Source organism: Corythoichthys intestinalis, chromosome 4 (genome assembly GCF_030265065.1).
Source record: "Corythoichthys intestinalis isolate RoL2023-P3 chromosome 4, ASM3026506v1, whole genome shotgun sequence".
NCBI classification, from domain to species: Eukaryota; Metazoa; Chordata; class Actinopteri; order Syngnathiformes; family Syngnathidae; genus Corythoichthys; species Corythoichthys intestinalis.
Genome location: NC_080398.1, coordinates 36,352,227 through 36,366,477, shown reverse-complemented (window position 1 = coordinate 36,366,477; position 14,251 = coordinate 36,352,227). Strand labels below are relative to the sequence as shown.

The following is a 14,251-nucleotide window of genomic DNA, read 5'->3' as shown; positions in this document are numbered from 1 at the left end:
GTGTTTATCGCTGCAGAAATACATATCCATTTACCATAATTTTCGGACTATAAGGCGCACCTGACTAAAAGCCGCTACCTACCAAATTTACCATGAAAATGACATTTGTTCATCAAGCTATGTGAAAAAAATAGTACACCCCATTAAATATTCAGTTCTTCATTCAGAAATGTTCACATATCAATGTCTGAGCTTGTTTTTCTTTATCTCTGTGAAAGAAATTGATTTAATTGTAGGTAAACAACAAAAATTAAAATTGTTTTACTCATTAAACCATTTATATCAACAAAATGCATATTCTAACTGAGGAAAAAGTTAGGACACCCTACCACGTAATGTTAGTGTTACATCCTTTGGCTGAAATAACATCAGTGAGACGCTTTTTGTGGCTTTGTACCAGTCTTTGACATCATTCTGAAGAAAGTTTGCGGGGAGGGGGTTGAGGGGTTTCATGCACGTATAGCCCGTTTCAAGTCACCCCACAGGATCTTTATACGGATTTAGATCTGGGCTTTGACTCGGCCATTTCAGGACTTCTTCCTTTCCAGCCAGTCCTTGGTGGATTTATTGGTATGTTTTGGGTCACCGTCATTTTGCTGGGTCCATTTTCGCTTCAGCTTTTTTCACAGATTCAATTCAATTCAATTTTGTTTGTATAGCCCGAAATCACAACAGGTTTGTCTCAGAGGGCTTTACAGAGTCATTTTGATACACAGTCAGATACAGTAGATTAATGAGATGAGTCCATGTCCTGGGTATCCCCCATCCTTAGACCCTCATGGCAGCAAGGAAAAATTCAAAAAAACCAATGGGAAAAAAGAGAAACCTTGGGGAGAACCACAATCAGGAGAGATCCACTCCCAGGACGGACAGGCTATAGATGCACCAGGACTGACGATGGGTTGTAGCAGAAGGAGTTCCAGTTTGTAGAGATGCAGTGCAGTAAGGGAACATGAGGCAGTCCACCTAGCCAGATGAGGGGGGCAAGCCTAAAAGTCTTGACTAGCTGAAGACCTTTTAGGGAACTTTTAGGACAAGCTGTGAGTAAGGAGTTACAGTAATCCAATCTAGATGTAACGAACGCGTGAATTATTTTTTCTGCATCAGAATATTTCTAATTTTGGCTATGTTGCGCAGGTGAAAAAAGGCTGTTCTGCAGGTTTGTTTAATATGAGCTTTAAATGATAGGTGATTTCACATGTTCCTCAAGCACCCTCTGATACACGATAGAATTCATGGTGGATTCTATAATGGTGAGCTGGCCAGGTCCTGCTGCAGCAAAGCATCCGCAAACCATGACACTTCCACCTCCATGCTTCACAGTTGGTATGAGGTCCTATTCCTGAAATGGTGTATTGGGTTTATTCCAAACATCTCCTCTTTTCTGGTGTGTAAATAAATTAATTTTAGATTCATTTGTCCATAGAACATTAGAGCAAGTCCTGGTCTTTGTCTACATTCACTCTGGCAAACTTCAGTTTGGCTTTCATATTGTTTTTGGAGAGCAAAGGCTTCCTCCTTGCACACCTACCATGAAAGTTAAACTTGTGAAGTCTCTTTCTGATTGTAGAGGCATGCACTTTCACATCAACAGTAGTAGGCCTGGTGTAGGTCCCGTGATGACATTTTAGTGATTATGGAGACTTCTTTTAGCATATTGCGGTCTGCTCTCGGGGTGAACTTGCTTGGACGGCCAGACCTGGCCATGTTGGCATTTGTTTTAAATGTCCTCCACTTGTAGACTTTTTTCCGGACATTGAAATGGTGTACTTTATATTATTTTTGAGATCTTTTGAAATCCCTTACCAGACCCATAAGCATCTACTTTTTGAAGGCCTCAGACAGCACCTTTCATCTCACCATGCTGTTTTCTCTCACTTCATCAGACAATCCCAGTTGAAACTAGGGTTGTTCCGATCATGTTTTTTTGCTCCCGATCCGATCCCGATCGTTTTAGTTTGAGTATCTGCCGATCCCGATATTTCCCGATCCGATTCTGTATTTGTTTATTATGACAATAAATCCTCAAGATGGCATTTACATTATTAACATTCTTTCTGTGAGAGGGATCCACGGATAGAAAGACTTGTAATGCTTAAAGGACAAATGTGACTTTGTATATTGTGACTAAATATTGCCATCTAGTGTATTTATTGAGCTTTCAGTAAATTATACTGTAGCCATGCCCAAATGCATGATGGGAAGTGGAACCATGACTGTGCGTAGTGCTACCAATTGATATATCTTCTTTGCGTTGGGAAATAACATAGGGTGTTAAGAAAAAGATCAATTACTACCTTGCTTCCCCACATTGCTTCCCACGATAGCTCTAATCGTAGGGAGAGGGATTGTAAGGCACTAGCCAATTAAAAAAGGCTCCAAAGGCTTCCAAAATTCACTCTACTCATTTTACGCTGCCTTTTAGCTCTCTATACAGGTAAAATGGCGCCATTACAGATTGAGCGCGACAATGCGTGAGTAGGTCGTGCAGCGCATGCATTAATTGCGTTAAATATTTTAACGTGATACAATTTTTAAAAAATTAATTACCGCCATTATCGGGATAAATTTGATAACCCTACCATAAGCCAAAACTAAAGACTCTGAATGAGTGTAACATATTATTTCTGTAAAGTTAAATACAATTCGAAAATGATTTAGTTAAAAGATATATATATCAAAAAAAGGCATGTCCGATATTTTTTTGCCGATTCCGATACTTTGAAAATGACGTGATCGGACCCGATCGATCGGCATCGATCGGGACATCTCTAGTTGAAACTATTCTGCGTTAAGGAGTGGGGCAAACTTTCTTCAGACCGATGTCTCACTGAAGTTATTTCAGCCAAAGGGGGTAACACTAGCTCTTAGGTGGTAGGGTGTCCTAACTTTTTCCTCAGTTAGAATATGCATTTTTGTTCATATATTTGGTTTATGAGTAAAACAATGTTAATTTTTGTTGTTTGCCTGCAATTCAATCACTTTCTTTCCCAGAGATAAAGAAAAACAAGATCAGACATTGATATGTGAACATTTCTTAATAAAGAACTGAAAATTTAATGGGGTGTCCTAATTTTTTAACATAACTGTAAGCCGCACCGGACTACAAGCCGCAGCTGTTAACCGGTAACACTTTATTTGACAGCAGCAACATAAGACTGTCATATGACCAAATGAACCACCATGAAGCTTTGAACCAATCGGCTGCAAAGCTTCATTGATTCTAGAAGTTTCATTTGGCAATCACTGCTCCCTTGGGGGAGACAGTCAACCTCTGCTGCCACCTGCTGTCAACACTGTTGTTGTCCAACATGCCTGCTAGCATGCGTTGAGGCGCTACTGACAAAATTCATATTCTGTGCTAATTTCTTCAGTTACTGTTCTATTTGTTTCATTAGTTTCTATTTAGGGTATTTGGTAACACTTTATTAAACAGCGGCGTCATAAGACTGTCACAGGACAATCATAATTATGACATGACACTGTCATGAGCATTAATGAATGCTTATAACAGATGTCATTTAGTGTCACCCATCTCACTTTTGAATGGATGTAAATGGATCCAAACTGGACATAAATGGAGTTAGTGACATAACTTGCCGGATGACACTTAATGACATTTGTCATAAGCATTCATTAATGCCCATAATAGTGTCATGTCATATTTATGACAATGTTATGACACTGCTGTCAAATTAAGTGTTACTTATTAAACCAAATAAATAAAAAAATAAGATGCACTGGACTATAAGCCACAGGATTTAAAATGAGGGGGGGAAAGTTGCTGCCTATCGTACGAAAATTACGGTAATCAGATAGCTCTGTTAATGGAGGATGATTTTCAATTTGTGTTTTGGTGCCCCCCCCCCACACAACCCCAAGGCCACTCTGCAACAGTTGACTCTTGCGCGACCCCCGTGAGTGATTAAGTCTAGCTTCCCTCCCCACTGACCCATTCATCAGTCTTGTCTTTATCTGTCCAGAGGATGCTTGTTAGTGCTGCTCTTTCTTTTTTAACCCTAGGGTTGTGTTCTGATAGTGGATGCTTGTTTAAACTCCCACATTGACAGGCAAGTTAACTTTTGGAATGTCAATACTGAAATGTATCCCAGGATGTTTGACGGCAAATAAATTAACATTTGGGTGATAGAATCTAACTCAACACTTATAGAGCACGCATTTAAAACACATTACAATGGATTTTTTTTTTTTTAATCAAGAGGGTGTTATTGGGGGCCGTAGCAAGAGTTTAACCTGTTTTTATTCATTTTAATTTATTTTAATTTATTAATATCTTTTATTTTCTAGATTGCCATATTTTTTTTAAACTATGAATTATTTTAATATACTGCATAATATAGTCCTCGATTAACTTGAGTGTTTCAATTAGAAAAAAGCTTCGTATCAAATTTTGCTGCTTCGAGGATTCGTTTACCGTAATGTAAGACAGTGTTTTTTGCATTGAAATAAGACTAAAAAAGTGGGGGTCGTCTTATATTCGCAGTCTAGACGTTATACCCATTCACGACGCTAGATGGCGCCATATATCATTAAAGCGATGTTCTGTCATGACAGATCTCAGCTACTCTCAGTTCTGTCATGACAGATCCCAGCTACTCTTTTTAGTTTAACCAGTTTGCATTATTTTATTGCAATGTTTTTCCTTATTCAGATTTGTTTCAAGTTCCTTATTCAGATTTGTTTCAAGACTACAGTTACAGTTAGACTTCACTTTGATGGTTAATGCAGTTATTGCAATTTTGTTGTTTTATCACAATAGATTGGTTTATTTACATTTCAAAAACCAGAAGCCATTAATTTACGAATGTGATTGCACTTTAGTTTACATACTTAAATGTTGAGATATTAAGATTTGAATGAGGCAAAATAACATGCTTTTTCTCTCAAATATATTGTTATAATCATTTGTTTCAGATGTACTGTAATTATTTTCTGTATAAAAATTGGTGTTCAAAAAGTCTTTTTTCAAACTTGAAAAAGAGGGGGTCGTCTTATAATCAGGGCCATCTTATATTCGGGCCAATACAGTAATTGGAGCGGCATTGCAATGGTTTGTTTTGAAAGTGTTTGCATTTAGTTTTATTGATTTGGGTGGATACACTGTCCTCTAGTGGCAACAGTGAATATGACAGCCCTCATCTAACATGGCTGTATCCAGCTGCCCTCCATTAAGACCAACATAAATTTTTGTTTGAGCTAATATGATTGTTTATGCATTCGTAATTTAGTTTAGATGTATATTTAGCATTTTGGGGGGGGGGAATGTGTTTGAACGAATCATTATAAGTATTGTTAAAAAAAAAATAAGTTAGCATGTTATAGCATTAAAGCTAGGGGTCGTTTGCTATGCCAATTGTTCTTGTTTTACTTCAATTGTTTTTTTTTTAATCCTGTTTGACGCTAAACTCTGATATTTTCATTTATTTTTAAATGCATTTGTTGATTTTGTGAAATGAAAGTGCAATTGTGCATAATTTGAAAAAAACACTCTGGAATTTTATTTTGTATTTGCATTTAATGCTCTTTTGAAAGTGCAATCTTAGCAAGCCTTTGTTTTACATCTTCTAAAATGTATTCTGCAGCACATTAAATGTTGCTAATCTGATTACTCGATTATTCAAACTCATTGATAGATTAATCGATTACTTAAACTGTAGCCCTAATATACTATAATCATATCATAATTTAAACAATCTGACAGAAAAACTAATTAATCATAAAACATATAGCAATATATATATATATATATATATATATATATATATATGTCATAGTTTTTTTGTTTTATTTTTTTTAATTACCAAAAATATTTACTTGCCCTAAAATCAGTTCGGGTCATTTTAAACTATTTTAACCTTAATAGACAATCTTAATTTTACCCACATTTTACCCCAATCTGTGGGTAAGGTTTACTAATATGCTATCACATATTTGTGTATTTTTTTTCCCAATTTCTTCTTGGGCGACTGCATTCAAGGATATACCAAGACATGAAGTGACTTCTTTGGAAGTGTATGGAATCGACCTAAAAGAGAAATCCATGTAATATTAAATATTTCTAAAATCTTAACCATTTTTTTTGAAAATATGAGGTTATTTCAACAAATATTGCCAAAATTTACCATTACTTCACCTTCCGTGCCGGAGCCTATCCTAGTTAACTATAGGCCGTATGCGGCGTACACCCTGAATTGGTTGCCAGCCAATCACAAGCCACATGAAGAGAAACAACCATTCATGGCAGGGGTGTCAAACATCCGGTCCGTGGGCCAGAAGTGGCCCGCCAGGGGGCCAATCCGGCCCGTGGGGTTGTTCTACCTGACAGGCATGCTGCACCCTATTCATACTATATGTCCAGAATCACATGTTTTTATCTTGACTTTGGCGTCATATAACCTGAGATTTTTTAGTGGTGTGATCGAGTGCATGCACGTCTAAACTTGGCTCACTTTTGTGTCCGTAGTCACATTCAGTCATTTACCCCCTCCCAGTCAAAATAAATTCGAAGTCTAGTGCTGTCAATGACAGCCAATGAGTTAACAAAGAAGTGACCCCAAAATGCCCCTAAATCAACAGGGAGTGACTATTAAACAGGCAATGGCTCGGAAATGCCATAAAATCAACAGGAAATTATCCAAAATGTACAGAAAGTGACCCCGACATGCCCCAAAATGTACAGGAAGTAACCTGAAACTAGAAGGAAGTGACCCCAAATTAGCACTTCGGCTTCAGTTGGCAACGGTGGACGTCAAATTCACTTTAACTGGGAGGACTGGCTGTGAATGTTCATATTTCAATGCCATTGACAGTGCAAGACGTCCAATCCGTTTTGACTGGGAGGGAGCGAAAGTACTTAATATATTTGGCCAAAAATAAACTTGTCCAGCCCACGTGGGATCGTAATGCCATGAATGTGGCCCGCGAACCAAAATGAGATTGACATCACTGATTCACGCCCACATTCATGCCTAAGGACAATTTAGAGTCCACAGCCCGGGCTTGAACCCTTGATTAGAACTGTGATGTGCTAACCACTCTGCCACAGTGCCAACAGCCAAAATTATTGGCCTGCAAATATCTCTTTAGCTTTTTTTTGGGGGGGGGGGGGGGCCTAATTCAACAATATTCTGCTCAATATTACACCAACATGGAAACAAATTCAGAACCTTCAGATTTTCCAATCCTGTTGAAATGCATTGAAGTAAGTAGTTTAACACTAGAAGTCCCAGAGAATTCTGGTACTCATACTAGTCCCAAACAATGGCTGATATGGCCTCTCCCCCGGAAAACCCAGAGGTGGCAAAAATGACCCAAGTGCTTTTGAATTGGCAAGTCGTTGTCCGACAGACAACAGCCGTTCATATGGAAATGCAACTACTAGACATACATTAACTTCAGACACAATGACCACAATCCATTCTCCATGCCCCTGATTCAGTCCTTCTAAACTATAGACACAATTCCTGCTTTACACTCAAATTGCAGTTCTAAAACACTTTTTTTTCTTCTTCAAAACAACATACACATTTTGGGCCATTCTTTCTGTCGTTATGTGTGGAGTATAGGACAAGTAAATTAAAAAATGTGTAAAAAGTGTCAAACTTCATCAATAAATGTAATTAAATAAATGTAGCTTGACTCGAACTGACACAAACTATCACGAGTCACAGAGGATAGGCCAAATCGGCCATTGCTGGGGAATTTTAGGTGTGTTTGTCTTGGGAAAGGCCAAGTCGGCCTCTGCTGGGTTTTCTGGTGTTAAAGTAGTTTTAACTCTGGAGATAAAATGGAAATCTTAACTTCTGGACATTAAATTAAAGCTTTAACTTGCAAAGCACTGGTTAAAAATAATCGACAGATTTTCCTCATTCTTGATTGGGAAGAATTAGCCAAATTTAATTGTTTTTATACGACGTTTTTTGGTCATTTTTCTTTACGATTTAAGATTCCAAATTGTAATTTCTGGCTCTCAAAACACCATTTATAATTCCATTTTAAGGCTAAAAGGCTTTTAAAAAGTCAGTAATAGTGGATATGTTTGTCCAAGATGGCTTGCATCTCCTTCATGGATTGGCCAACATCCTCATGTGCCCTCGGCCTTTTCCCGTATCAAATGACATCTCGCTCGACTCTCTTGATTGCTGCTTTGACGAGCGTCTTAATGTGTCCCTGCTGTGACTTGAGCAAGGGTTCTTTAATCTCCTTTAAAAGTTGCCTTTCCTCTCAACTTTTCTGTCTGAAAGGTAGAGGAAAAAAAACATTAGCGAGCCAATTTTGAATCATTTCAAATAACGTAAATTTCGGACAATAACCTAACACATTATTATATCATTTCACATGTTATTTTCACACTAAACCGCAAAAGGGCGCTGAAGGCCTGTATTTCAACATTGGAGGTAACTTATAAAAACAACTGAGAAGGGTTTAAATAAATAGCACTGAAAAGAAAGTCATATTCTGCAGATTACAAGCTGCAAGTAGTGAAATATCATGTAACCGTTGCATACCGTACAATTATTCAGCCTGTTCTTCTCTATTCTATTTATATTTTAAATTACCTTTCAAGATGACATGTCTGTTTTTGGTGTTGGGTTATATCATATAAATTTCCCTCAATAGCGCAATTTATACGCCAGTGCGACATACAGTGGGGAAATTAAGTATTTAGTCAACCACTAATTGTGCAAGTTCTCCCACTTGAAAATATTAGAGAGGCCTGTAATTATCAACATGGGTAAACCTCAACCATGAGAGACAGAATGTGGAGGAAAAAAAAACAGAAAATGATATTGTTTTATTTTTAAAGAATTTATTTGTCTAATCGTGGTGGAAAATAAGTATTTGGTCAATACCAAAAGTTCATCTCAGGCCTTTGTTATGTACCCTTTGTTGGCAATGACGGAGGCCAAACGTTTTCTGTAACTCTTCACAAGCTTTTCACGCACTGTTGCTGGTATTTTGCCCATTCCTCCATGCAGATCTCCTCTAGAGCAGTGATGTTTTGGGGCTGTCATTGGGCAACACACACTTTCAACTCCCTCCACAGATTTTCTGTGGGGTTGAGATCTGGAGACTGGCTAGGCCACTCCAGGACCTTGGAATGCTTCTTACGAAGCCTCTCCTTTGTTGCCGTGGCTGTGTGTTTGGGATCATTGTCATGCTGAAAGACCCAGCCACATCTCATCTTCAATCCCCTTGCTGATGGAAGGGTATTTTCACTTAAAATCTCTCGAAACATGGCCCCATTCATTCTTTCCTTTACACAGATCGGTTGTCCTGGTCCCTTTGCAGAAAAACAGCCCCAAAGCATTGTTTCCACCCCATGCTTCACAGTGGGTATGGTGTTCTTCGGATGCAATTCAGTATTCTTTCTCCTCCAAACACGAGAACCTGTGTTTCTACCAAAAAGTTCTATTTTGGTTTCATCTGACCATTACACATTCTCCCAGTCGTGTTCTGGATCATTCAAATGCTCTCTAGCAGACGGGCCTGGATGTGTGCTGGCTTCAGCAGGGGGACACGTCTGGCAGTGCAGGATTTGAGTCCCTGGCGGCGCATTGTGTTACTGATAGTAGCCTTTGTTACTGTGGTCCCAGCTCTCTGTTGGTCATTCACTAGCCCCCCCCCCCCCCGTGTGGTTCTGGGATTTTTGCTCACTGTTCTTGTTATCATTTTGACGCCACGTGGTGAGATCTTGCATGGAGCCCCAGATCGAGGGAGATTATCAGTGGTCTTGTATGTCTTCCATTTTCTAACAATTGCTCCCACAGTTCATTTCTTTACACCAAGTGTTTTAACTATTGCAGATTTAGTCTTCCCAGCCTGGTGCAGGTCTACAATTTTGCCTCTGGTGTCCGTCAACAGTTCTTTGGTCTTGGGCATAGTGGAGTCTTTTATACCGATAATGAGTTAAAACAGGTGCCATTAATACAGGTAATGAGTGGAGCCTCGTTAGACCTCGTTATACCTCGTTAGAAGAAGTTAGACCTCTTTGACAGCCAGAAATCTTGCTTGTTTGTAGGTGACCAAATACTTAATTTCCACTCTAATTTGGAGATAAATTAAATAAATATGATTTTCTGTTTTTTTCCACATTCTGTCCCTCATGGTTGAGGTTTACCCATGTTGACAATTACAGGCCTCTCTAATCTTTTCAAGTCGGAGAACTCACACAATTGGTGGTTGACTAAATACTTATTTTCCCCACTGTACCTACTTTTTCCCCTTCATTGCACATTTTTTTGGCTGATGCGACTTATTGTCCGAAAAATATGGTAGTCAACGTTCTCCTTACAAGCCTATTTTACATTCAAATCTGGTTATCAGCCGTTTTTCCATTCCCCCTGAACTCATTAAAAACACTATCTTTCCATGTTTTACGCCTTCAAATCAGCAAATTTTTGAACAGTTGGCAGGACAACTTCCAACAAAACAGCAACAAGAGGACAAAACGTGGAAAATTGCTTTAGTTCCAGCATTATAAAAGAAAGTACTGATTCAATTCTCACAAGGCATGCTTTTGTACAAAACATGTCATCTTTCGAGCCAAGAGACGGCATGCGGCGACGCCTCTGGGACCCAATCACGGAAAAAGGCAAACACGTGTTGTGTGTCACGGGCTAATGGGCGGTGGCGGCCGTGTAATTGATACAGCGTGTTGCGCGGCTTGGACCGTGTTCAAGATCGATGTAACTGATGAGATCATGGTTTGATCATTTGAAGCTTCCAGGAGAGGAATGTTCATCAGGATTCCATCACAACAATCAGAAACAAGCTGAAAATTTGCTGGTATTGGCGGTGATAGGTGTCCAAACCATTTTGACTGGGAGTGGCTGGCATGACTCCTTTAGCTCAGTCAGTGGTTCCAAAAACACATCACCAATTGGATGATATATTGCGATCATTTTTGTTTCTGGCAGTTCAAAAATGTGGACAACTGTGGGAAAGATCCATTACGCCAGTCATGTCTCATTTTGCCTGCGCATTCACTTGGTGGTAGACCAATCACTTAGAGCACAGGTGTCAAACTTGAGGCCCACGACATCATTTTGTGTGGCCCGCGAAAATACTGTAAATCATGCGGGTCAACTTCATTTAATAATAATAATAATTAATTAAGGAATAAATAGAATGTTTAGCTTTTTAAGAAATAAATAGAATGTTTAGCTTTTTAATGTTTTATTAAAAAATTAAGTAAAAAATAAAATTGAAAAATAAATAAAGCCGAAGAGAACATTGAGTTTTTAAAGGATTTAAAATCATATACAAATGAAGGAGAATGCCTACCTCACACCATTTTTTTTTTTTTTAAATTACATTTATCCCTCGCTACTTCGTGCTTCAAACTTCATGCCCTCAGTCCATCACGGATTTTTTTTTTTTTTTTAATTGAAAAAAAATGTTTTAAAAATTGCTTATTAAATTTAACAATAATTGACAGACATCAAGGTTTGATCATGCCATAAATGCTTGGAAGCCGAAACCTCAAAGCGCTGCATGCGTCAATCATCGTTTAGCTTGCTAAACAGTTGCTGTGGCAACTCATTGTAAGTGAGCAGCTTGAGCGGATTTGAGTGGACTCACTCAATGAAGCATTTTATAAAGACAATGATTTTCTAATTTGTTCTTGTTTAAAAATAATTCGGTAGGACAGAAACATGTTTATAACTTATCATAATTATTACATTTGAAGTGCTTAAAAACCATTTATTGAAAAAAGTTTTTTTTTTTTTTTTTTAATTATACTTTAGGAAAAAAAAGTGAAAAAAACATGTCTTATATGTATCTCTTTCCAATGCTAAATCTGAATAAATACGTTGAACACACACAGGGAGGGGGCGCTACTTCACGGTTTTTCACTTATTGCAGAGGGTTCTGGTATTATATTCAAATACCTCATATCTCACCTGTTCAGACTCGCCTATCCACAATAATCCCTAATTTCTTGTGTCTGTTTTTTTAATATTTATTTTATTAGTAATTTTATTGCATTTAGATCCCTTTTAGTATCTTAAATTTACTTTTAACGCTCTATATTTTATTTAGTGTTCTCAAACTTTAATTTAAATGTTTTTTTAAATGTACGGCGACCTCGGGTGCCTGAAAGGTGCCTTCAAATAAAATGTGTATTATTATTAAATATATTTGAATACATTTTTTTGTTATACATTGGGGAAAAAAGAGAAAAACCTGTCTTATGTGTATCACTTTCCAATGATAGATCTGAATAAATACATTGAACGCATTATTTTTTTTTTTTTTTGGGAGGGGGGGCGCTACTTCGCGGTTTTTCACTTATCGTGAATACGTCACGGCAAAATAACCAATTCCCACCAGGCCAATAATATACCGATTGACCGATCAGAACAGTTCACGACAAAAGAAAAATAACCCTTTGCAGGTTGTCGGTTGCGGTAATAATAACAACTGCCTAGTCTATTGAATCCTAGCAGCTAATTGGGGAAAAAAAAAAAGAAAGAAAGAAAGAAAAAAAAAAGAGCGCAAATAAGACAAAAGTTCAATGCGTATGTACTACAATGCACGACAGAGCAACTGTTTGTGACATGTGTTTTGCCCCCATTTCAATATGGCGACGCTTTGTTATGGCTGGTGATGTCATTAATGCCCGGATGTCCGACTGCGAGAATGTGTCTGGAGGAGAGAGAGGAAGCGCGCGGATAACAAACGAGGTTGGAAAAACAGCTTGTTTTGGTGATTGCTTGTTCGGCGTGGTTGCGGCCAACAGTAACTGTTAATCCTGCAATAAAAAAGTAGGTGAGACCAACTCTCCGTGCGTTCTCTATGTCCAGTGCGACGCTACAATAGATATTCCCGACATTTTAATTGGGTGGGCACGACTCACATTTGGGTGGGCCATGCCCACCCCGGCCACCCCCATACATCCAGCCCCGGATCAGACAATACGTCATGATCGTTTTTGTTTCTGGCATTTCTGGGAGGATCCATTCTGCTTGTTGTCTTTCATTTCGACTGTGTGTCATCAGAAAATCATTCAAAGGCCCTCAATCTTTTTACCAAATAGACAATATATCGTGATTTTTTTTTTGTTTCTGGCATTATAAAAACTCACAACAATAATGCAATAAACTAATGTTCTCTCATCTGTTCCTCCAAGAACAAGTGAATTGAACTGCAGAGCAATTTTGCCATTTTGGCAGAAACTCCATCAGTAGATGAACTTCTTTGTGTTAGCAACATGTTTGCACTTATTTTTGCACGCACTACCATTTAGTCCAACATTATTCCATTTACATACGAAAGAATTGCAGCTCTGCTTCGCATCAGAAGCACATCTGGCCACTATTAAGCACTTGCCCTAACCCCCAGCGCCATCGCATATCTCCATTACCCTAGAATTACCTGCTAGGCCTCGTAGAACTCTTCATGGGACAAACGCTACTCTGTGGATTGAATCGCAACTCGTTTTATTGAAATGTTTGAGTCTGGCAAGTGTCCATGTTTACTCGTTTTCGCCCTTGAATGCAAAGCTGTCATTCGTCGAGTGCTTGTCAAATAAAGCGTGACTAAAACACAACATGGTTTTTCTCCGATAAAACATTAAACATATGGATCGGAGTGGATCGTGTCAAAGTCTAAGAGCTGAGCAAACATGCGGGTTGTGATAGTTTTCAAAGGTTTTGGGCTTTTTTCAGCGCCATTTATGATGATAGACGCCCAATGCATTTGGACAGGGAGAGGCTGGCAGCGATGTAAGCGTATGAGTTAAGTAAGTGTGTACGCCAAGTCTCCTTATCTCCGAGTGTTGGTATGCTTAACAACATGGACGCGGTTGTTTCAAAATATTTAGCCAGAGGTCAGTGCTCTGTCACTAAATCAAAGCATGATGTTGTTTGAAAGTCTTCAGTGACCTTGGTCTGGTTTGAAGGGGGGGGATCAACCGCATGCCTGTCCTGGGTCCAAACGCAACAGCCTGGAAGGCCACTTTCTGTAGCAAGATCTCCAAGACTCTCAGCTAGTTTTGTTTCCTTGCGCTTCATATTCATGGGGTAGTCTAGTGGTTAGCAGTAGGGTTGTTCCGATCATGTTTTTTTTGCTCCCGATCCGATCCCGATCGTTTTAGTTTGAGTATCTGCCGATCCCGATATTTCCCGATCCGATTGCTTGTTTTTTGCTCCCGATTCAATTCCAGTCATTCCCAATAATTTTTCCTGATCATATACATTTTGGCAATGCAACAAGAAAAAAATGA

At 38.6% G+C, this 14,251-nt stretch overlaps 1 protein-coding gene across 4 annotated transcripts in view; it reads left to right on the top strand.

Moving 5' to 3' along the window:
• Positions 1-14,251, top strand: part of eva1ba (eva-1 homolog Ba (C. elegans)) — a 39,686-nt gene that overhangs the window by 569 nt on the left and 24,866 nt on the right. The window lies entirely within an intron of this gene.